We start from the raw sequence: 24,820 nt of genomic DNA on the forward strand, positions 1-24,820 counted from the left end.
GCCCTCCAGAGGTGGAAGTTAAGTCTGCATTACTGGAGACACTGCACTTCACAAACCGAACCCAGAGGCCCCTGAGCTAGAAAAGGCCTGAATGCCTCCTTCCTGGGGACTAATTTTCATAGTACCAGAAGGTGGCATTCAAGTTTCCAAAGGAGGGAAGCAACCAATAGTCCTGCCCAGCTATGATGCCTATCATAGCAACAAACATCAGGATGCAATAACCCTAAGGATGCAGCTGTGGAATGTATACCTTGGCAGTAACCAATAGCTCTCTTTGGACTTAAAAACTGCTCAACAAGCCAGAGAGGTCAAGAAAATCGTAAGAAAACCCACAGAATCGGCTAAAGACTGAACCAACAACCAGGGAGCCTGCACGGGACTGACCTAGGCCCTCTATGTGTATGTTACAGTTGTGTAGCTTGGTCTTCCCATGAGACTCCAAACAGTGGTAGCAGGAACTATCTTTGACTCTTTTGTTGGTGTTTAGAAACCTATTCCTCAAATTGGGTTGCCTTGCCCAGCCTTAATATATGGGGAGGTGCTTAGTCTTACTGCAATTTGATATGCCATGTTTTATTGATATTCCCAGGGGGTAGGGGGGAGCTGCCCTTTACTAAATAGAAATGCAAGAGGGATGGATTGGGAGGGGAGGAGGAGGAGAGACTGGAAGGAGAGGAGGGAGGGGAAACTGTGGTCAGGGTATAAGAGAGAGAGATAGAGAGACAGAGAGAAAGAAAGAAAGAGAAAAGAAAGGAAGGAAGGAAGGAAGGAAGGAAGGAAGGAAGGAAGGAAGGAAGGAAGGAAGGAAGGAAGGAAGGAAGGAAGGAAGGAAGGAAGGAAGGAAGAACCACTCAAAAAGAGAAGAGGGAAATCATGCCTGGTACTGGAAACAGCCAGTTTCCCAGGGTTGTGAAGTCATGGATCTTGGAAGAGAATCTATAACCACGACTTTACTGAACCAGCACAGTCACGAACTACCTTCTAAATATTTGTTGTTATGTCCACAGATAAGTGTAGTTCCTCATCAAGGAAACTTCTCTTTGAAACAGAGACCATTACAGAAAAAAAAAAACTAACCAAAATGCAGATTTGGAGAACCCAGTCCTCTTGTATAATATTAGGGAGACCAACCTTAATATTACACATCCCAGGGGCTCAGGATAGAAACTACAAATGGTGAGGACTATTTTTGGGAAAATAGAATCTCAGCACACTGAGCTCTTTAGTCCATTCACTGTAATTCCATTCACTTTTAATTCCTCTGAAGTAGTGTCCTATTTACACAGCTTCAGTTCTGTTCTCGTGCCTAGCTCCTTTCTTGCATGATTTCGCTCTAGATTTATATACTACTGCCTCTAAGTTCTATCTTAATTCTCTTATCTTAATTCTGCCTATCTAGGTCCTTTTCTTCTCATTCTTATATAGCTAGTGCTTCCCCATCTGACTCTTCCTCATCTTCCATCTCCTCCACATGTTCTCTCTGGTCAAAATCCTCCTTATCCCTTTCCTTTCTCTGTCTCTAAGTTCTCCAGGTTCCTCCTAAGTCTCCCAGGAATCTAGTTATAAACCTAAGCAACAGCAGTGTCTGGTCGAGCAAGGTCACCAGGCATGAATTCTATGGGGTCATAAAGGCAGGTAAGAATTTTCCTCAGGCAATGACCACCAGGCTTTCTTTTACAATCCAAAATGGGAGTAGTTAAGGAGAAGGTCAACTGAGTGCTAATGACTGGTTAGTATATCAGAAAGGGGATCTATGTGCTCAGTCTACATTCCTAGAAGTGGTTAGGTAAGAAGTTAGGGGTCTATTAGTAAGGTTGTATAAGAAAGGAGGATCTCACCCTAAATTGCACAAGAAATAAAGCTATCCGCCTGACCTAGGAGACAGGTGTAGTTTCGTATGGCCTTGGATGCTTGATCAACATTTTAGATAAATGCACAGTTAGTTCTTTGGAAGCACACAGGAAAGTCATTTTTGGAATATATATATATATATATATATATATATATATATATATATATATATATATATGCGCTAAACAATCACCGAGACTTCTTAAGCCACGGCTTGACCTTTGGAGAAGTCCTTGACTTTTCCAAGTAGTAGCTTTTGTGAGAGTAGCTGAATTCCATGCAGCACAGTCCCAATGAAGATAACTACAGAATAGCCTGTACCTAAGGCTCAGGGAACATTGAGGAAGAGGGGCTGGAAGATTTTAAGAGCCAGAAGATCAGGGAGTTTGCTGTGAGATTGTGTCTCTTAGTAATTTCAGAAACTATAACCGTAAAGCCTCACAAGCATGACTGTCTACACATGAGCTGAAGAAGGACAATGGCAATATATTGTTCGAATTTTAGATTGTCTTGTAATAAAAATAAACCCAGCACCAGATATCAGGGTGAAAGCTGAGCCATCAGAGAAGCAGAACAGCCAGCCACTAGTCCTTACTTCTAACAAAATCCTCAGCCTAAAGAGAGAGAGTTCTTGTTTCCTCATGTCTTACATACATTTCTCTGTCCTGCCATATTACTTCCTGGGATTAAAGGCACATGTACTTCCCAAGCAAAGGCATGAGATCTCAAGTACTGGGATTAAAGGTGTGTGCCACCACTGCCTGGCTCTGTTTCTCTCTTATACTGGATCAGTCTCATGTAGCCCAGTGTTGCCTTGAACTCACAGAGATCCAGATGTATCTCTGCCTCCCGAGTGATAGGATTAGAGGTGTGTACCAACATCACCCAACTTCTATGTCTAATCTAGTGGCTGGCTTTCTCCTCTGATACTCAGGCAAGTTTATTAGGGTGTACAATATATCACCACAACAATAAACTTGCCAAAGTGGACAAGAGAAAGACTACAAGACGTCAGCCCTACACAAAGTACTATAGGCAGCTAAGGGATGCTAAGAGCAGAGGAAATACTCATCCCCAGGGAAGAGTACACCTATTGGTTATTCCATACCAAATGGTCATCCCTGAAAACATACATGCAAGTAACATTATACAGACCGAGAAGGTTGTATTTGAGAATATATTTGTATATACATACATACATACATACATATATATACACATATATACAAATATACATTTAATAACTATTCATGAAGAATAGGCTATGAATTCAAAAGAAAGCAAGTAGGGTTAAATAGGAGGGTTTGGAGGAAGGAAAGAGAAGGGAGAAAAGATGTAATTATAATCTCAAAAACAAAATTAAAAGTTCTAAAAATAAAATGTCAATGTGAGGTAACACTTGACAGTTAATGTCTGACAATTTCTCTTGTTAAATCTTGTAAGCTTGGTTTCAAATGTTGAATAAAATTATTCAATAATGAATTGAATGATGATCACACATGAACCTTTTGTTAAGGGCCAGTACAGTGGATACATGTACCACCTAATGGTGTATTGTAATGGAGAAGAAGAGACTGGCAATTTATAGCTGAGGAGCGATGAATGATGTGAGAGTCAGCAAATGCTAATTACAAAAGGATGCATAATAGGTAAGGGAGCTTCTGGCTAGACCTCCCCAGGAGGTTGTTGCTGAAAGTCGGGGTGATCAGACACTATTTTAGGAATGGTAGGGGTGAGGAACCCAAACAGAGAATGATCAGGGTTCTATCTTCAGCCCTACCTGCCTTTTGATATCAATAATAAATCCACTGAATATATGGTAAAAATTTTTAAGAATCCTTTAAATAGCATGAATACACTCAGGAAATTCTAAACATTAAAATGTGAAATGATGGGGAAAAGGAAAATAAAAATATTCTAAAAATCTATGTTATTGGAGAGAGAATACAATGTATTACTGGAACTCCACCTCTAAGTGGGCACAATAGTATATTGATTTTCTGTAGTACAGTGACATGTGTGGGTCTCATATGCTAGGAAGACAGAGAGTAAAGGTCGATAGATTAGAAAAAGTAAATTATCAGGTTCACATGGGAAGTGGAATGAATATCACTTAGATTAGTCAACAAAAACAGTACAAGAGGAAAAGCCAGTGGAAAACTAAGTAATTTTAAGTTATAGAGGATGGAAAACCTCAAGTGTCTGAATCACAGTATGTAACTAGAGTTTTCCTGCCTGACCCACAGTCAGGACAAATCTGTCACCCGCCAGTCCCACAGCCACTCAGACCCAAGCAAGTAAACACAGAGACATATATTGCTTACAAACTGTATGGCCGTGGCAGGCTTCTTGCTAACTGTTCTTATAGCTTAAATTAATTCATTTCCATAAATCAATACCTTGCCACATGGCTTGTGGCTTACCGGCGTCTTCACAAGCTTCTTGTCATGGTGGCTGCTGGCAGTGTCTCCTCCCACCTTCCTGTTCTCTTAATTCTCCTCTCTGTTAGTCCCGCCTATACTTCCTGCCTAGCCACTGGCCAATCAGTGTTTTATTTATTGACTAATCAGAGCAATTTGACATACAGACCATCCCACAGCAACAGTATGAGGTAAATTCTTCAGTACAGAAGACCATCTATTTGGCCTTACAGAAGCTAATTTCTGTTTACCAAAAAATTCCACAAGATAAAGAGAAGTTGAAAGTAACAGTTAACTACCTTGTATTGAAGCACAAAGGTAGCACCAGGGGTAAAATATTGGTGTCAGGAAACTGGAAGGTAATTTTTATAGTAAAGATGACAAAAAAGTATATTACGTTTGCAGATGTCCTTTTAAAGCATGCATTTACAGAATGAAAACACAGCAGAACATATACAAGTGAGAAACAAAGATATCTAATGGGACAGTGGGTAATCATGGGTGAATGAACCAGCTATGGAATTATAGTTTAAAACATGCGCAGGTTTAACCTGTCCAGCACAATCACTCAAATTACTATATGTGATGGATGAACAAATTAGCATCTTAGAATTTGGTACATTATCTCTTGGGAGATTGTTCTGTTTTACCCATTTGTATAAATTAAAGCAAGTAAAATGCTTATTATTCTTTTCAATTTTAAAAAAATATATTAGATGATGAATTTTAAGAATAGGAATGACCTACTTCAAAAACTTCAAAAGTATAAAAATGGATTGAAGTATAATTAACAAAGTAGATGTACTAAAACACATATTTAATAATTTATGCATATAAGAAGACTTCATATCCCTCAAATACTGAGTGTAAAAGGAACGTAGAGGCTGCTTTTGCTGAAAGTGCAGAATCTTACTGTGACCTGAGATAATCTATTGAATACCTAAAAATAAGGTCAGAGGCTGGCACCTCTAACTTATTTTTCCACGTCTCATTTGTCAGGTTAACTCTGGATTAGAGCTTGCTACACTCTGCAAATTGGCATATTACTCACTTAAAGACTGTTCATCTAAAACTGGCAATGCCCCTGCCATAACATTAAGGCATTTTCTAGATTCCAAGAACAGTGAGTCTTACTGACAGGTTACCATCACAGTACTGCCACCTAAGCAGGAGTAATTGCCATCATTGGTGCTAAATAGTCCTGGAGTGATAATGACTTCAAGGAGCCAGCAAGACATAGCAGAGCCTGACCTGAGATAATTATCAATCAGACCATAGTTTGACCAAGACAGCTTAAGTGGGTATGCCTCCTGCATAACCCTAGACAAAGAGTGGGGACATTTAGACCTTTGCTCAGTGCTGATTAAATGTCTTTCCTCCTTTTCACCACTGCTTTTCTTATTTGACTACTGGAGGAAGTGGCTGGCTCTCTTTGGCACTACTTAAAAGTCAGTCCTCTCTGTTTTCAGGTTCTAGCCACAATTATTCTTTTTTTAAATTTTTTCATTTAATGTCTATGTATCTATTAATTATTTCTAAAAGGCATGTGCTTGTCATGAAAAAATAATGAATTTTATATATCTGATTGCTACAAAGATTATACTTTAACTAATGTAATTTGACATAAACATTGCGTTCATGCAAGTATGTATTGTGTGTTAGGTATTCTCTCATAGCCACCTACCCTCTCCTTTTCGCTCTGCCTATTGTATCCATTGTCTCCCCAGACAGTTTAAGCAAGGGTACAGTGAAATCACAAAATTTGGCTACTTTATGTATGGGAAGAAGGTTTATTGGAAACTATGCGTGGCTATCTCTCAGGTGGTAGAGAGAGAATAGGCACAGGCATTTTGGGGATTCCAAAGATACCATCTCTACCTCTCCGGAATCAGAGAGGATAGCCAAAAGGTGGGGAAAGCCTTTCCAGTTATAGAGAGAGCAGAGGGCTGCAGGATGGGGAGAAGTGTACAAGCCAGAGCAGCCTGGAAGGCAGCCTGGGGGTGTTGGTATGTGTTATAGGTATGCACTAATAGGGAACTAGATAACCAATTTGTCCGAGGTAGAGAAAGAGGGGCCAAGTGGCTCTTCCTGGCAGAAGAAAGCTGTGAGACCAGAGAAATACTGAGTGTAAGCTGTATCTATCTGCCAACAACCCTGAGTCTAGCCTGAGCTGAGCCCAGATTGTCATTCAGGGTATTGTCAGTGCCACTACATGTTAGGGTTTGAGGCTGGGACCTAACAGTTTCACTCCCACTTTCATTTCATATATCATGGGATACAAATAATTTTTGAATAATTTAAAAAATCTAATCATTTAAAGCATACAAAATATGATCATTACAAATAAATTCAAAATCTGTTTTCTAGAAAGAAATGATGACATAATTGAATTCTTTGGATCTTAAACAGTGAGAGAATAAGGAATAGGAAACCAAAGATTAGGAATAGCAAAGAAAATGTGATCATGGGTAGAATAAAAATTGGAAGAACTATAATTCAGGCAACTGAACAGTAACTAATTTGAAAACATAGAGGTAATAAACTTCTTGAAAAGATGTCAAAAGTGATTTGATAAGACATGAGAAAATTTAATGTAATAGATTATCATATAGCATATCCATCAAGTTTTTAATGACTCATTGAAAAGGGCAGTGTGGTAACTAGGGCAGCCACACATGGACTGGATATCACATAGACACTCCATCACCCTATACCCCACACAAGTTCAATGGATTGTTTACTTATATCCAGCTCTACTTAATAGCAATTCCTCACAGAAGGGGCAGCATGGATCCTGTGTAACATGGATCCACTCATAGCCTTAAAGACAGGATGGGAAAATCAGTTCTTATGAATGCAGTTGTCTGTGAGTGACAGGTTTCTAGAAGGAGCAAAATTCCTTTTAAGTTTAGCCATTGTCAAGTAAAAGAAGTGAGGCATGGCCAGAGAAAGTAAACAGGTGTTTAAAGGCTTGGAGTCTCATGACAGTACTTCAAGACCCTGTTTGGAAGATTGCTACTTCAATGGCTTCTGTACTGTTTGAGGTAAACTGCAGATGAGCAGTGGCATCTTGTCACATGTACTGAATTTCACCAGTTTCAGCCTGAAATCTTATGTAATGGTCATTAGGGATCAGATTCACCCTCACACCAACCAGAGTCCAGGAGACTGGCATATTCAAGGTTCGAGTACACACGTACAAAGAGGGCAATGTCCAGTTAGTCAATGATGAAGATGTCCAAGATTCTTCAAATTAAATCCAGACCACCAAAGAGTATATTGAAATCACAAATGGTGCAGAAAATAAATATCAGACAATAATTTATAAAAGTTATAAAACAATGTAACACAATACACTGAAGGCTTTGTGCCAGAAGCTTCCTGTCAGCTCCACCAAAATCAGCTAAGGTAATAGACTGGAAAATAAATGCAGAAGCCTTAAGACTGAAAATAGGAGTCATTATATTGGAAACAAAAAGAATACGCTGTCAACTTGACAAAATCTGGAGTCACCTGGGAAACAGACCTCTGAGCTCTTTATAAGAGAGTATCTTGATTATAGTAACTGATGATGCAACACATTTCCTATTGAGCCTGTTATTTAAGGAATCCTGGTATTTTCCTCTAAATAAGTGTTCCACAGTCCAGAGAAAAGAACTGACATTGAAAGAATAGTGGGTTATTTGAGTTTTAATACTTGGTGGCAAGACTGTATTATAAACAAATCAATCAGTCTTCATAGGACTACAGAGCCAATTTAACCAGCTGCTTCAAGTTCCTGATGATTTGACTTCCAACTATGACTGACACTACTTGGAATTCTAAGTTAGAAGAAACCCTTTAAACCTCAAATTTCTCTTTTCAGAATATTTTATTACAAAAATGGGGTGGGGAGACAGGAAGATAGCCAGCTTCTAAGCATGAACATGAACATGAACATCTTTGCTTCTTTTTTATTCTCTCATTATCTCTTTAGCATCTAGTACCTCTGTGGTTGTAGACATATGCAATTTTCAAACAAGTGTGTGTGTGTGTGTGTGTGTGTGTGTGTGTGTGTGTGTGTGTGTGTGTGTGTGTGTGTTTGCTTTAAATACTGAAGAACCTCTGTGGTTGTAAGAATACAAAACCTGAAAATACATATATATGTTACAGGAATTGTAGGAAGTATTTTATGCTTTAAACTTGGTAACAAGATTGTACTATAAACAAATGAGCCAACTCTCAACTATATCTATCACAGAAATAGAAATGAACCAAGGTGAAAAGGATAGCATCCAGGACTCATTTCCTATTGGCACTGTTATGTAAAGGAATTCTGGTGTTTCCTTCTAGGTAAAATTTGAAATGTTCAACATAGTACTTCCTGAGTCTCATCCTCCAAGAAGTCAAATATAACAGGAGAGCAAACTTCATAGGCATATTGGAGATATGCATGTGACTCCCATATACAGGTGACGCAAATATGAGATGAGAGCTGGCAGTGGCTGAGTCATTTTACATACTTACACATCTATGACCATACCTTAAAAATACATGTGGATATCCAGGTTTTCTGTCACTGTTTATATTCTTTTAGTGTATGTTTTTGACACCTTTGAAAAGAATTAGATATCACTATCAGGGTAAGTCTACCTCTGGGTCTTCTATTATATTCCATTGACGTAGCTGTCTTTTTGTGCCTGTAGCAGGATATCTTTGTCACTATGCATCTGTAATATATAGTTAAGATCAGGAAATGTAATGCTTCTTATATTCTTTCTGTGTTGATTTGGCTATTTAAGGTATTTTGTGTTTTCAAACCAAATTTAGGACTACTTTCTCTAGTGGTGGGAGAAAAAAAAACTATTGAAATTTTGGTAGAGATTGCATTGAACCTAGACATTGCTATTGGTAGTATAGTTATCTTCACAATATGAGTTCTGCCATTGAAGAAACAGAAGTCTTGCCATAGTCAAGTATTTTCTTAAATTTCTTTTTTTTTTCAGTGTAATAAAGTTTTTCTTATAGAAATTGCTTCCTTAATTTTATTTTATACTGGCACTTTTGAGGCTATTAAAATGGAATCTTTTTTTTTTGTTTTCTTTCTCAAAAATTCTTTGTTGTATAAAAAGCTAATGATTTCGGCATGTTGATTTTGTATTCTAAAATTTCACGGGTTTTTTTTTAATCAGATACAGACTATTTTTGTGAATTCTGTGTGTGCTTTCCTATGTAAAATCACATCTGCAAATTAAGATATTTTAATGTTTCCTCTCTGGTTTTTATCCCTCTGGCATCTTCTTCTTACCTTACTGCTCTAGCTAAGACATTAAGCATCTCAGAACACTCCCCATCAGTACCATCTCCACTCTTCTAGGCCTAGCTCTGATGATACAGCTCCTCTACTGGACCTCCCTGGTGAGTCTACCCATACCAGAACCAAAGCAGCCCACACCATCTTCACACTTCTAAGCCTTGCTCTAAAACTGCTGCTTTGGCTTTGCCTGGTGAGCTCTCCTGAACTTCACCTATTGGTGCCATGCACACCACCCCAGGCCTTGATCTAATCATGCAGCTCCTTTATCATCTTTGGAGAATCCTCTCACAACCAAGCCAGCCGACACCAGTCCTGTGCTCCCAGATCTAGTTTTCGGTTTACAGCTCCAATTTTGACTGGTGAGCTTCCCAGAATACTGCCCAGTAACACCGTTCTCACACTCCTACACCTAGCTCCAGATGCACAGCTTCTTCATTGCCATAGTCTGGTGAGCACCCCATAACCTCACCTATCAGCATCATCCCCATACTCTTAGATCTAGCACCAGGTGTGAAGCTTTTGCCTTAGGATAGCCTGAGGCAGGCTAGAATCTCACATCAAACACACATACACATGCCCCGGACACATTACAAAAAAAAAAAAAAAAAAAAAAAAAAAACAAGCAATATTAAAGTCCACGACAACTATCCCCTCAAAATCCATTAGTCCTTTAGATACATTTTCCAATAGGAATTACTTACATGAACCCCAAAACACGTAATTTCACAGAACAATAATAAGCTTCATCAAAGAGTCCATATTTTACAAAGATGTGAACAAATAAGACAATTAACCTATAAAGTGATGCAAGCTGCAGGAAAACATAATGGAATTCAGCTACTATCACAAAAGCTACTACTTGAAAAAGTCAAGGACTTCTCCAAAGGTCAAGCCATGACTTAAGGAGTCTTGGTGATATTTTAGCTTTTGTACATATATTAGCTGGTTCCTAAAATGATTTTCTTGTGTGCTTCCAAAGAACTTCCAACTGTGCACTTATCTAAAATGTGGATCAAGCATCCAAGGCCATACGAAACTACACCTGTCTCTTAGGTCAGGTGGATAGCTTTATTTCTTGTGCAATTTAGGGTGAGATCCTCCTTTCTTATACAGCCTTACTAATAGACCCCCTAACTTCTTACCTAACCACTTCTAGGAATGTAGACTGAGCACATAGATCTCCTTTTTGATATACTAACCAGTCATTAGCACTTAGTTGACCTTCTCTTTTACCACTCCCATTTTGGATTTTAAAAGAAAGCCTGGTGGTCACTGCCTGAGGAAAATTCTTACCTGCCTTTATGACCCCATGGAATTCAAGCCTGGAGACCTTGCTTGACCAGGAGCTTGCTATTGCTTGGGTTTATAACTAGAATCCTGGGAGACTTAGGAGGAACATGGAGAACTTAGAGACAGGGAATGGAAAGGAATAAAGGTGATTTTGACCAGAGAGAACGTGTGGACGAGATGGAAGATGAGGAAGAATCAGAGGGGGGAAACACTAGCTGGATAAGAATGAGATGAAAAGGACCTAGATGAGGCAGAATTAAGATAAGAGAATTAAGACAGAACTTAGAGGGAGAAGTAGATAAATATAGAAAGAAAGCAGGCAAGAAAGGAGCTAGGCATGAGAACAAAACTGAAGCTGTGTAAATAGGATGTTATCCTAGAGGAATTAAAGCAAGTGGACTATAGAGCTCGGTGTGCTGAGATTCTACTTCCCAAAAATAGTGCTTGTCTTTAGTAGTTCTCTCTCCTGAGCCCCTGGGATTTATAATATTAAGGTTGGTCCCTCTAATATTATATAAGAATAAAGCATAGTTATAAACACCTGAGTTATATCCAAGAAAATATAAGCACAAGGGTTAATGAAATGATGAAGACATGTCAGGATTTAAAAACTTAATTCAATAAAGAGAAATATTGGGGAGATCTCAAGCTGAAATGAAGACAGAACTCAAAAGCTCAATAATCCAGTTTGACAAGTCAGGAGAAAGCCTTACAAATATAATGAACAAAGGGGAGGATAGAATATCAGGACTTGATCATAAAGTAGAGGCATTGAAACACCTAAGCAAAGAATATACAAATTATAGATAAGAAAAAGGAAAAACATCCCAGACCAACAGCATAGCCCAGATCGTCAGTTGAATCATAGAAGAAAAATTTCCCCAATTAAAGAAAGACATACCCATACAGATACAAGAAGCTTATAGAATACCAAATAAACAAGAAAAGAAAAGTAACTCCTCACTCCATATTATAGATGAAATACTAAACTCAGATAGGGTATTAAGAGCTGCAATAGAAAATCCACATGTCAACATAAAGGAAAATCCATCAGAAAAACGGCTGATTTCTCAATGGAAACTTTAAAAGCCAAAAAATCCTGAAGAATAAACTTGAAGTTCTGAAGGACAATGGATGTCAACCTAGACTACTGGACCCAACAAAACTATCTGCCATAGTTGAAGGAGAAAGAACAACTTTCCATGATACAGGCTAAAAGAAGTTATGACTACCAAAACAGCCCTACAGAGAATCCTCAGGACGAAGGAGCAATAAGAACCGCCAAAAGACTATAGAATGAAATCAAATGAAGCTATAACTACTAAAACACACAGTAGGACTGAGAACACAAATAGTAAAAATAACAATAATTAATAATTATAATAGCAATCAACATACACTTTAATAATAACTTTAAATATTAATGACCTCAACCCCACAATCAAAAGACACAGGTTAGTGGAATAGATTAAGAAACAAAATCCATCCAAGTTTGCTGATGGTTGAGAGGCCAGGTTTGGAATGGAGGAGGGTGAAGTCAGGCAGAGAAAGTAAGCCCTGGGTGCCAATGTCCTTTGGTGTTCTCTGCTCTGTGGAGTACAGACAAGTCTTTCAAATAGAAGCCTGCTTTTTGCCGAACCAATCCACAAGGTTTTTATGTGCTTGGTCCAAGGACTCGGCAGAATTCAAAAAACTTTTCATACTGAAGATTGAAGTGTTATTTCTAGGCTAGAGGTGTGTGGTGCAGCATTTGAAACCCTGAGTTCAAACCACAACAATGAAGGAAAATAAGAATGAGTTTATACCTGTCAGGTGTTCCTACCCGGAGAAATAATATGTGTAGAAGTGTCAAAAAAGAAACAAACAAACAAACAAAGCATTTTATGCAGATGTGGAAGTACTGATGTGAAACCAGAAATAGGATGCTGGTCTAAATCTGCTGTTAGTTCTTAGACTGTTTACTGAAAACAGTTGACTTTCAGATCACTCGGCTCTGCTACATTCTGCCAACCTTTTTTTTTTTCTGCTCAGTTCGCTGACCTTACCAACTTCTTTTTTTACTTATTTAATTTTTTTCTTGCTGTAATATAGCTCTCTCTCTCCTCTCCCTCTCTCTCTCTCTCTCTCTCTCTCTCTCTCTCTCTCTCTCTCTCTCTCTCTCTCTCTCTCTCTCTGTATGTGTGTGTATTAATGAGAAAGTGAAAGTACATAGGGATATAGTCTTTTACAAATCCTGACATGAAGCTGAGGTAACATTTATCATTCAGGGAAATGTTTGGGTTTTAAAAAAATAATTTTCTTCTACTCAGCCCTATTAGTATAAACACCTTTATGAATGGGAACATTTTTCCCCTGGAGGTGTTTATTTTCCATCCTTTCTAGGAGCATGACTTTTTTCATAGTACATTACTATGGCTTGCCAGATTTATAATAACAAATTTATGAGACGAAGGAACGTGCCTTACATAAATGCTTAGCTATAAGAAAGGGAGTACAAGAAAAGATTTTATTTATGAGGAGAAACAGTTCCTGACAATGCCATGCAACAAGCTATGCTTAGCCAGGATGCCGCTGGAGCACACTCTTTCATGGAATAGTGCGTTGAATTTGTTCCAGCGTGGTACCTGCTAGAAGTCATGTGAAAGTGCAATATTTTTCTCTGCTGAAAGTTAAATTTTGACCCCCATGGACAGCAGTGGTGACATGCCTGATTCTGAGGACAGCTTTCCCTCTTGAACTATTCACAGCCTTCTTCTAGTGATACAGCCTATGCAAAGAGGAAAAACTGTCCACATGAATGAGATGGTTCCCTGTTGACAAAACAAAGAGAATCAGAAGGAAAGAAATAAACATTCCAACCAGGGTGTGCTTGGATTGGTACACCGATCAAGTGTGCAGTGAGATTGCTGCCTTAATGAGGGCATGGATCTAATAATGTAGCTATATCACTTTCAGTTCTCTTAGGTGAAACCACCTCCATTGTCAGCTTCAGGCATCTAGCCATCTTTATCTGATGCCATTCACCTTTAATTCATTCTATGGATGCTTTCCTTGTGATTATAGGGTGCTTCCTGTATAAGTTCACTTGAGACCAGGAGTTACGTTCAAGAGCACAGAGAATTGTGATTTCTGGTACCTATATTTTAAGTCAAAAGTTTGACTTGGGTTAAAGTAAGTGAATCTGCCCCTCGTTCTAACAAAATGTGAATAAACTCAGCAGGGGCCCAGTCTCTGGAGTGTGATGAAACAGCTTCACTGAGAAGCTACTGTCTTGTGAGGTCTTCCAGATGTTCCAGCAGATGATGACAGGAACAATTATTGCTCTGAGTACACTTTCTATAACAGAAATATGCAAAGCTCATGTTTTCAGACCATTGTGCTCTTTAGTTACTGAACAAAGAGCGAATGTGGACACATTGGTTCCTGCTTAGTGCTCAAAGTTACATTTCCTAAACATTCAGCAGAAGAGAGGCTAGTTTTTCTAATTTTCAGTGACATGGTTTGATCCTTAATCAAAGCTGTTATCATGGAAAGTATTTTACAGAAAGCTGTTTTTATATGCATCTAACACTCACAGTCGTATCTTAAGTAACAATTTCCAAATATGTGGATCATCAATATATCTAGAAAAAATTGTATTATGTAAATAAAACTATATATACACATTTATTTATAATTAGTCAAGCTGTCCCAAATTTACCATTACAGGTCTTCAAAGATGGAAAGGTGGAAGCAAAAATAAAACAGATAAAAAGAATGCAAGCAGATCCTGCCCTATACCCAGGAATCATTAATATTGAGAAGACAGTAAGGAAGTGTGCCTTAACTTAGCAGTGGTATTATAAGAATTAGGGGGCAGGGGTTCCATCACTACGCCATCTTTCCTATTACCTTTTCCCCATATTAACATAAATTTAGAAACTTGTTTTAATCAGGTTAACATTTTAGATGACATCCAGAATCCCTCACAGTAATGAATCCTAGCAATTGGTTATTGTGACCTTTTGATAAATTCAGTATATAATGGATAATATTTTGACTTTCATATTTCTAAAAGGCATACTCAAAACCCACTACATAGTTGAAGATTGTTTTGCAAATGTCACCATTTCTACAAACAGAAGCTGCAACAATAAATACATTTTGTCCTTCACTGGCTTTTGAAAGAGGCCTAAGTGGCCAAATCTGTCACACACAAGGACACAAAGACAAACATTTCCTGTTGCCATGGCAGGTTCCCACAGGTTTTGCTTTTTATCATTGATCACTCATCCAGGTGTCATTTAAAGTAGCCAGTGATGAAATTCTGTTGTCTTTCTGTTCTAACTCTAGCTTTTCAAAGTAGTAATACTATCTCTCATAGAGTGACCCCTTGAGGATTAGTCAGCTTGGTTGTGACTCCAGAAGATCTATTTGAGAGAGCCCTGTGAGAACAGGGCTAATCCTTCAGAAGTTATTGGAACTTCAAAGATGACTTTGCATCTTACTAGAAGAATGTTATTCAGAGGCCAGAGCAGAATTCTTTACACAGCTAGAAACTTCTCACATAAAATACCCATTTTTCTTACTTGGGGATTTTTGATCGAGAAAATGAGGTGAAGCACTAGAAAGAATACTTAGGCACAAACTCTTAACTACTAAAAGGAGAGATGGCAGTTGGATATCTTAAAACTTACCATTATTTGCTATATACTAGAGAACTTTGGCAATTATTTTGATTGCTCTTCACTCAGTACTCAGGTCTACCTTCAGATATACCTCTTTTACCATCTCAGGAGCATCAGACACAATGAGGTTAGATTCAGGCTTAAAAATGAATGAAATTATGTCATTTTCAAGAAAACAAAAAAAAATGTTGATCTTCATTTTAAGCAAAGTAAGCTAGGCTTGGATAGAGAACTATCACATGCTAGGTGAAGACATGCAGAGACTACTGGTAAAATTGGCTAGCGACTCAAGCAGATGGATGCAGCCCAGGACATGTAGAAAGGGGCAGCAACATAGAGGAAACAGTCAGCAGCTTGTATGAAAAAATCAGCAATGTGAATGAAAAAAACAACATGGAAGGAGAATTCGGCAATGAAATGAGATTCAAGGAAACAGCCATATCCAATAGAAATTTTAGAAATGAAAAATGCAATGAATTAAATAGGAAACACAGTGGAAAGAATGATCAATAGGTTCAAATAAATAAAAGAAAGAATATCAGGAATGGAGGACAAGGTCAAGGCTACTATATTTAAATAACAATAAAGAAAAAATTAGTATAACCACCATATTTGAAACAATGAGACAGAATTTTAAAAAACACCCAACCATCCATGAGAAGTAATAACAAGCCAAAAAACCACAAAGGTAATGTGTTAGTCATATAGCAGAAGATCCTCCATATGTAGAAAAAGAGACATCACACAAGTGGTATTTAAGACCCCACATAGACATAACAAGAGATGAACTTCCTCCACAATATATTAAAGATGTTGAGATAGAAAACAAAGAAACAGTATTAGAAACTGTAGGGGGAGAAGGTTAACTCAGTTGCCAAGGTGGATACATAACATTATATTTCTCATCAGTTACCTCTAAAGGTAAGGAAGTGTGCAATAATGTATTGCAAGACCTGAAAGCAAATAACTGCCAACAAAGATTACTCTTCTCAGCAAAGATAGCTTTAAAAGTTGTCCAAGAACTGAGAACATTTCAAGACAATTACAAAGTAAGGCAGTCCATACCAAGCTAGAGCTATAGAAGATACTTACAGGAATATTATTGACAGAGGAAGAAGAATAAAGAAGAATAAATTTCCTGAGAGGAATTAATAGTTGACCAAAAGAGAGTTAGAAAGGAATCAATCATGTTCCACAGAGTAAACCAGGAAATCTATCATAATAATAAGAGAGAAAAGAAAGTAACAAATTATAATCTGACCAAAAGCAACAACAAAATTATAATAATTATTAAATATTTCACAATTATAACCTTCAATGTCAATGTGCTCAACTCTCCAGTAAATAATTATAGACTGTCTGAGTAGATAAAACTCTAGATGCCAAAGACAAATTTTAATGTTAAAGGTGTCACATACTGAGTTAACAGGTGGAAAACAGTCTTTCAAGCAAACTGATGTTCAAGACAAGCTATTGGGAGTATTCTGACATCTGAGAAACAAACTTCAAATAGAAATTAAGATGACGGCTGTTTGTTAATAAAGGAAACATCAATTCAGCACAAAGATTTAACAACTGTAAACATATATACCCTGAATGTTGGGGCTTCATGTTTCATAAAGCAAGCACCAATGTGCATTAAGTTTAGGTGTGTACTGATACAATAATAGTGGGTGAGAATGCTGTTAATCGAATCCACAAGAATCTGTTAAAGGTTATCAAGGATTTATTAAGATATAAAATGGGGAAAAATACACTCACGGATACAGAACAAAGTAAACAGCCATCATCATCCTCCGTTCTGGCAGGGGTTCAATGGAACCAGCTGTCAGGCTTCTGACCACCCCAAGAGAGAGAAAGCACATGCCCCTTCCTCAGTTTTAAGCAGTCACATATCCAGAAAAAAAGCACCCCTATCATTGATGGAGTGAATTTCCACAACAGAATGGTACCCCAATCTTAGCTTTAGAAACATCAACTAAGCTCAAAATCAACAAAGAAACCTTAGAATTAAACCACAACAGAGACAAAATGTCTTTAACAGATAAATATAGAATATTCTATCCAACAACACAGAATTCACATTCTTCTCAGCAGTCTATAACACCTCCCTAAAGTAGGCAACACCCAGATGAAAAAACAAGGCTTAATACATAAAAAAAAAACTGAAATAATATCTTAGATTTCATTAGATTATGGTGGGATAAAATTGGATGTCTGTAGCAAATTCATGGAGATTAACAAAATTTAAAGATCAGTGAATTATTAAAGAAACTAGGGAAGAAACTCAACAATTATTTGAATTAAATGAAAATAAAAGCATACCTTGATGGAACATGTGGGCAACAGAAAAGTGGTTCTCAGAGTAAAGTTATAGTTCTGTGAATGCCTACATTAAAAAATAAGATCTCAAATAAGCAATGTGATGTATCTGAAGATCTTAGAAAATTAAGAACAAATCAAGTCCAGAGACAGTAGATGGCAAGATGTGAAAAAAGATGAGGGCGGAAATAAATGAAACCGAGACTAAAAGAACAGTATCAGGAGTTGCTCAAGTAAAAGGGTGATTTTTTTCTTGTTAACTTATTTTACTTTACTTTTGGTAGTTTTATAAATGTATATAATGTATTTACATTATATCCACCGTCCCATGCCACCACCCAACTAAAAGTACTTTTTTCCCCACAACTCACTGAGTCCCACAACTGGTTTGCTAGTTGCTGGCTCTGTTCATCTTTTGTCCCTTTATTCCAGCTTCTTCACCTCTTGCACCAGAAAGACCTGTCAACACCTGGTTCCCAAAGTACCTGAAATAACAAAGATCTGGTTCCCAAAGCACCCCAACTACCAAAGGTCAGTGTTGTAGAATATTATTTCAAGGTGTGCTACTTTTGTTTATGCTCTGGAATAATTGTTTAATGATGCAAAGATGTGTTTGATTGCATAAATTCATCTGCAGTCCAGAAGGGTGATTTTAAAAAAAAAACATAAGATGAATGACCCTCTTCCAAAACCGACCAAAAGAGAAAACCTAAATTAATTAATAAACTGAAGATAGGGGTGTGGTTTACAGCAGATATCAATGAAATCCAGAGATCATTTGGGAAGACTTAACACCTATCCTCCAGCAAAACAAAACTTGATCAATAAGACAAGAGAAAGAAGTAATGGGATACAAAAAGGAAAGGAGGAAGTTAAATTATCTCTATTTGCAGATGCCATGATCTTAAAGATCACAGGAACTCCACAAGAAAGGGTATAGATCCAATAAACACTTTCAACAAAGTAGCAGACGCAAAATCAACACACAAAAGCTGCACTATAGGAAATGGAGCCAGGCCTCCTGTCAATCCACAGATAGATAATGGACACGTGGTGCAAACACGCAACATAACTGAATTCACAGTGGAATTTTCTCTAGTTACATAGAAAAACCAAATTGGAATATTTTTCAGGAAAAAATGTGTTGAAGGAGAATCACTGTATTAATAAGACTCAGAAAGACATATACCACGTTTTAATTCATTTGTGGAAAGTATATTTAAAATTACAAATGTACGAATGAATGTAGATCATGAAACTAGAAGGGGAACCATCAGAGTTGAGGAAATTATCTTAAGGGATGAAGATGAAAAGAGACTGTGGCAGAATACATGTGACACACAATGGCAGAAGGGGGGTATTTGAAGGGAGCGGTGGCACCAGCAAGATGCTGCACAGAAGGCGTGGAGGAGGACAGCAAAAGGGACTTGGAACAAAGTGTGATGACACATATTTATGAAAACGCCATAATGAAACCCATTGCTTTGTATGCTAATTTTAAAACCGCAACTTAAAAAGATTATGTAAGAACGGTGGAAACACGACAAATTATAACTAAAAATTCTAGTTTTCACTCAAGTGAAACAGGTTTAATGCCAGAAATAGAAACACTGACTTAAGGGACTAAAAGCCCATGAGGAAAAGATTCTTGATTTATTCACTAATGCACACCAAATCCAAACAGTGTCTGGTATATTTCAGGCCATCAGTTGGTAAATAAACAAACGAAATTAAAAAAAAATGAAATTTTAAAATATATGCGAAATGAAACTAGCAAAAATAAATAAAATCACATGACCAGGAATAATTTAAAAGCAATTATATACCAGAGACTCCCACAAGAAGAATTCTCATGGACATAACCAAGGTGTGGTAGAGTAAAGATGACATATGACAGGTATAAATGAGTATAGCTGGTATGGGTCCACATGTAGATAATTGATTTGCATATCTTTTTTAGAAATCTATGATTCACCCACATACATTCATACATTTGGTATTTCTGTGGATGCCTGAAAATGTATATTTTTCATACATCATCCACTGTGAGCTTTACAACACTTCTATAGATTAAACTGGTAGATATTATTTTAATTTAATTTATGAAGAAACAGCTCTTGAAGGCTGACTGGCTTGCCAAATGATATTGATGAATGAAAACTGCTTTCCATTGATCTCTATATGTGTACCTAGTTCTAAGTTGAAGCCAACATGGGTATATGCCATGGTCCCGTTGCAGCCTGGGTGCAGGTCCTGAGATTAAAAAGGAGAGTCTGCACGAAGAAATGAACTATCCAACCACCAGATGAGTTTAAAACAAGTGGCCGGCCCTAAATAGCTCCAGCTGACTTTATTTATACATAAAAAACAAACATGTTTTTTCATACCAAGTTTTTCCCATCCTCCAGCATTAAACTCCAGCAAAATCAAATATGTCAAATACGTTTTCCCAACTTTTACATGAAAACCTTTTTAAACCAAAAGCAACACTTATCGTTTTGCTAACTTGGCCAAATATCGAGTCAGGTACATCCTGTCTTTACAAAACTAAAAGGTGATTGACATGGGCACACATTTTCAAGAACAACAATCCCGTTCAAAACATATTTACAGAAATGGGGGTGATCTGCCTCTGATCCTGTCAGCACTAAATTTGAACAGCTCCTGAAGTCTAAAGTGACAACTGGCATCCCCACACAAGAAACCTGAGAAGCATCAGCTCCCAAAGAATTTAAGGGGAAAATATTTGAAAAAAAATAGGGTTTCCTGGAATGATCACATCTGTCCCATGCATGATTGGCAAAATGACACTAAAACCACCAAGAAGAGAATCATCAATATTACAAGAAAGGAGAGCATGCAGACCACACAGTCCCAGCAGCATTCTCCGCTGTCCTGAAATCCACTGGTTCTTGCCGAGAGAGACTGTCCCTGTGGGCTTTTGCCTCATCTGGAAACCTGTTGGACAAGCATTCCTATACTGGTCCAAAATGGCCACACAACTCCCAACATGTACATATATTTCCTTGTAATTTCCATTAAATGTGTCCAAAAGGAATTTTTGACTATGTCCCCAATCCTTTTACACTTATTTAACCACTTTCCAAAAGTAAACTGAACCACCTTCCCTTTTCTTTTTTTCATTGTACATGGTGCTAGGTTCCATAAGGACAATTTTATACAAATGTGTAATATACTCTTGGCCTGGCCCTCCCATAACCAACTATCCTCCCCTTTCTTACCCTCCCCACTCTCATCAGTCTCCTTTGTTCCTATAGACAACTTCAATTCTGTTTTCATGCCGCATGTTCACATATGGCTTCATGTATCTATACAAAATCTAGGATTAACAAACAAGAGAAAATATGATATTCATCTTCCAGAACTGACTCAATGTGCCTAACACATCAGTGTCTAGTTATATGTATTTTCCTGAAAGCTACATATTTTTTATGGCTGAAAGAGCTTCTATTTGTATACATAACACATTGTCTTGATCCATCCTTCTGTTGGTTTTGTAACTTTGCTATAGTGAATACTGATACACACATATCACTGTGATATGTTGGTGTGGAGGCCTGCAGGTAGATACATAAGAGTGGCAGAGTTGGGTCATATTATCATCTAAGTTTAGTTTTGGAAGGAACCTCCATACTGATTTCCACATGGGCTAGCCTAGTTGGCATTCTCATCAGCATTACAGAGATTCCTTTTGTCTACATCCTCTCCAGCATCTGTTCTCATCTGTTTGCTTAGTGATTGCCATTGTGACTAGGGTGACATGGAATGTAAAGACAGATTTAATTTGCATTTCTCTGATAGCCAGTGAGATTGAACTTTTTTCTGTTTCTTGGCAATTAGCACCTGATCTTTTGAGAACTGTGCTCATTTCAATGGCTCATTTATTGATTTGGTTGGGTGGTTTCTTCTTTAGTTCATTGAGTTCTTTAGATATTCTAGATACATACAAACCTCAATCTGCATACATCCATTTACACAGCTCTATCAGACTGCATATGTAGATTGCAAAGATTTTTATCTTATTCTGTAGGTTGTATCCTCACTTGAATAACTGTTTCACTTGTTGTGTAGAAGCTTTTAAATTTTGTGAAACACATTTATCAATTGCGGGCCATATTTCCAGAGTGTCTGAAGTCCTGTTCAGAAAGCCTTTGCCTGTGTTTACATCTTAAAATAGTTCTCTTTATTTTTCTTCTAACACCTGTAGGATTTCAGATACTACATTAAGTACTTTGATGGATTTGGAATTGAATTCCATACAGTGTGGAAGATAGGCATCTGGCTTCATTCTTTTACATGTGAATGTCTCATTTTCCTCGTACCTTATGCTGAAGCTGTCTTTTCTCTAATGCATATTTTAGGCACCTTTAAAAGATCCAGGTAATTATCCCTGCATCAGTTTTATTTTGTTGTTCATGTCACACTAGACATAAAATACATCCCTGTATGTTTGCCCATAACAGTACAAATACCATATCAGCATTGTTTGCAACTTTTGCTGGGCTACAATGGTCATTGTCTGCACCTCACCCTCTTCTTCTAGTCACTTCATTATGCATCTAATTGATCCAATGGACTGAATGGATAGTGTTCTGACAATGTTAAACCTGTGGCAGTTAAACCTCCTGGGAGTGAGGAAAATTTGACAGATGTTACGTGCCCAACCTCACTCTGTGCCTCTGTCTTCTTTGCTCATTTCATTCCATCTACTCTAACCTTTTAGCTTCTTCAATATCCTTAATGCACACATCTCTACCTCACAACCTTCACTCGGTCTATTTGCTTGTGCTTTGTGTCTAGAACATGTTATTGTTCTTGAAACAGGGTTGCTCTTGAACTCACATGTCTCTTGTCTGAAGCTTCCCAAGTACTAAGTTTAAACGTGTATGCCCTTAATCACACAATTTATCATAGTTAATATTTTTGAATTTGTGTTATTTTCCCTTTTGATGAAGAGTTCTACTAGGGATATTTATTATTTACATGCCTAGTATGCTATCTTACATATAGTGTATTAGACCCCCAAGATATACTATCTTGCAAATATCAATTAATGTTTACATAATAATTGAACCATTCAGTTTGACCCCTTCATATCAACAATGTAATCAAATGCAATCTGCTGTGAAATGCTTTGCCCAGAGCAGCATAAGGCCTTAGTAAATTTGACCCTTCACTTTCCATTTGGATTTTAATAGACAATGGTGTGCCTTTTAGAAGTATTAGAAAGTTTTCCAGGCCTTTCATTCGGGTATTGGGCAAGACCAGCTCCATTTTAGCTGAATATTTGACTTAGGTTAAGTGTTGGAATTCAATTATAATCTTTCAGCTTATTTCTGAACATTCTGGTTTATCTATAGCCACACATTCCTGCTGACTCTTTATATTTAAATAAAGAAGGAACTTATTTTCTGTAAGCTACAACTCTTAAAAGGATATTTAAATGCAGTCTGGCAGTAAAAGAGTAATCTTTGACAGAATGATTGACCTTTGCTGTCCATTTTCCCATAGAATCTTCCTCCTTTAGGACCTACAGACATCCTTGCAGAGCTCCCTCCTGCAAAAAAGGAGGTTTTTCTTGAGTTATCTCTTGCTAGGACAAACCCTATGACTGGTCTGAAGCACATGGGCCCAGTCTTCAGACGATGTTTCTAGCCTGTGCGACACCTGTACACATAACATTGCTTCTGAGCCACTACTGTCCCTTTGCCACGATTTCCTTTAGGCTCAGAATGACTACCTACTACTTACTGCTTGTGAGCATTAAAGCCTAACACTCCAGAGCTGTACCTTGCTGCCTGAACACTGCCTCATAGAGAACTCCAGGGGAGGTGCAGTTACCACCCCAAACCCTTACCGAGTATTTCCTGTAGCAACTGATTAATGTATGTATGGATAAAAATTTTGGAATTTTTGCTCCAGGTAAGGTAACTTGGGTAGTATTCATTTTCCAAAACTTCTGGTGAGAGCAGACAAAAAAAAAATAGACTTTGGCCAAATATGTATCTTCCCAAGCTTCTTCTCCTTCCTACTTTGCACTTTCCCTTTACACGTTTTACCTATGAACGTGCTGTCACTAAGTGTTTAAGATTCATGATCTGATGCTGCCTCTTGAAATTCTGAATAGAACACTAGTATTGGGGAACAGTTGTGAAATTCTCTTGGCTGGGAATGCTATCATATATGCTTTTGTTGTTACTCCAGGGTAATGACAGTCTTCAGGACCACCGAAGTTCCAGTTTTTACTTTCAGCCTGTCCTATCACAGCTGTGGAGGCTTGGTAATACTTAAATGAGACCACATCAACTATCTGAGTGGTGAAATGGAAACTTCATGGTGCTTTGAGTGCTTGGCATTCTCCTCCTGTACTCACCTGCCAGGGAATAGTTGGTTAAGCACCCTTGCCCTTCTTATTTCATCTATCCCCAAAGAATCTATCTTATAACAAAATAGTGTGCTCAGTGTTTCTTTGCATAGTACCTTTTTTATTCTTCTCATCTTCTTTCCTCTGGGATTGGACACATTTGTTCCCATCTTCTGTTATTTTCATCTTGGAAGCTTTAGTCCTAAACATTCTGATTTAACCCAAAGGGCTGAACAGACAGACATGATGCTCCTGGGAGAGTAACAATTCAACACTATACAGGTTGAGCTAGGGGGAAGCAGACTTTGAGCTTAATTATGCACATGGGATTTGTTGGGGAAGGTTGAGGGATCAGCAGTATTGGGAAGAAAAGAAGGAAGTGCAGCTAGGCAGAAGGATTTCTGAATGTCAAGGAAGACTCAGCAGAAGCCCAGGACAAACCAAGGAGAGCTTTGAAGCAGGGGTGACCCCTCAGAATCATCCTGGGATGTGAAAATTAGCAGAGCCTGAATACCATGTCAATTTTTTATCAGCTATGAACAGCCTCAAGAAGAAAGTGATCTTGAGTGTAGAGGCCTTCTTTAGTGGA

At 37.8% G+C, this 24,820-nt stretch overlaps 1 long non-coding RNA gene across 2 annotated transcripts; it reads left to right on the forward strand.

Moving 5' to 3' along the window:
* Positions 1-1,671: 1,671 nt before the first annotated feature.
* On the forward strand, positions 1,672-18,623 carry LOC143271660 (uncharacterized). Of its 2 annotated transcripts, XR_013048865.1 has the most exons (4): positions 1,672-1,729; positions 8,604-8,722; positions 9,572-9,668; positions 18,279-18,623. It is a non-coding gene; the product is annotated as an uncharacterized LOC143271660 (long non-coding RNA). The 2 variants fall into 2 exon arrangements; XR_013048866.1 differs by lacking the exon at positions 9,572-9,668.
* Positions 18,624-24,820: the final 6,197 nt, after the last annotated feature.

Source organism: Peromyscus maniculatus, chromosome 2 (assembly GCF_049852395.1).
Source record: "Peromyscus maniculatus bairdii isolate BWxNUB_F1_BW_parent chromosome 2, HU_Pman_BW_mat_3.1, whole genome shotgun sequence".
Taxonomy (NCBI): domain Eukaryota; kingdom Metazoa; phylum Chordata; class Mammalia; order Rodentia; family Cricetidae; genus Peromyscus; species Peromyscus maniculatus.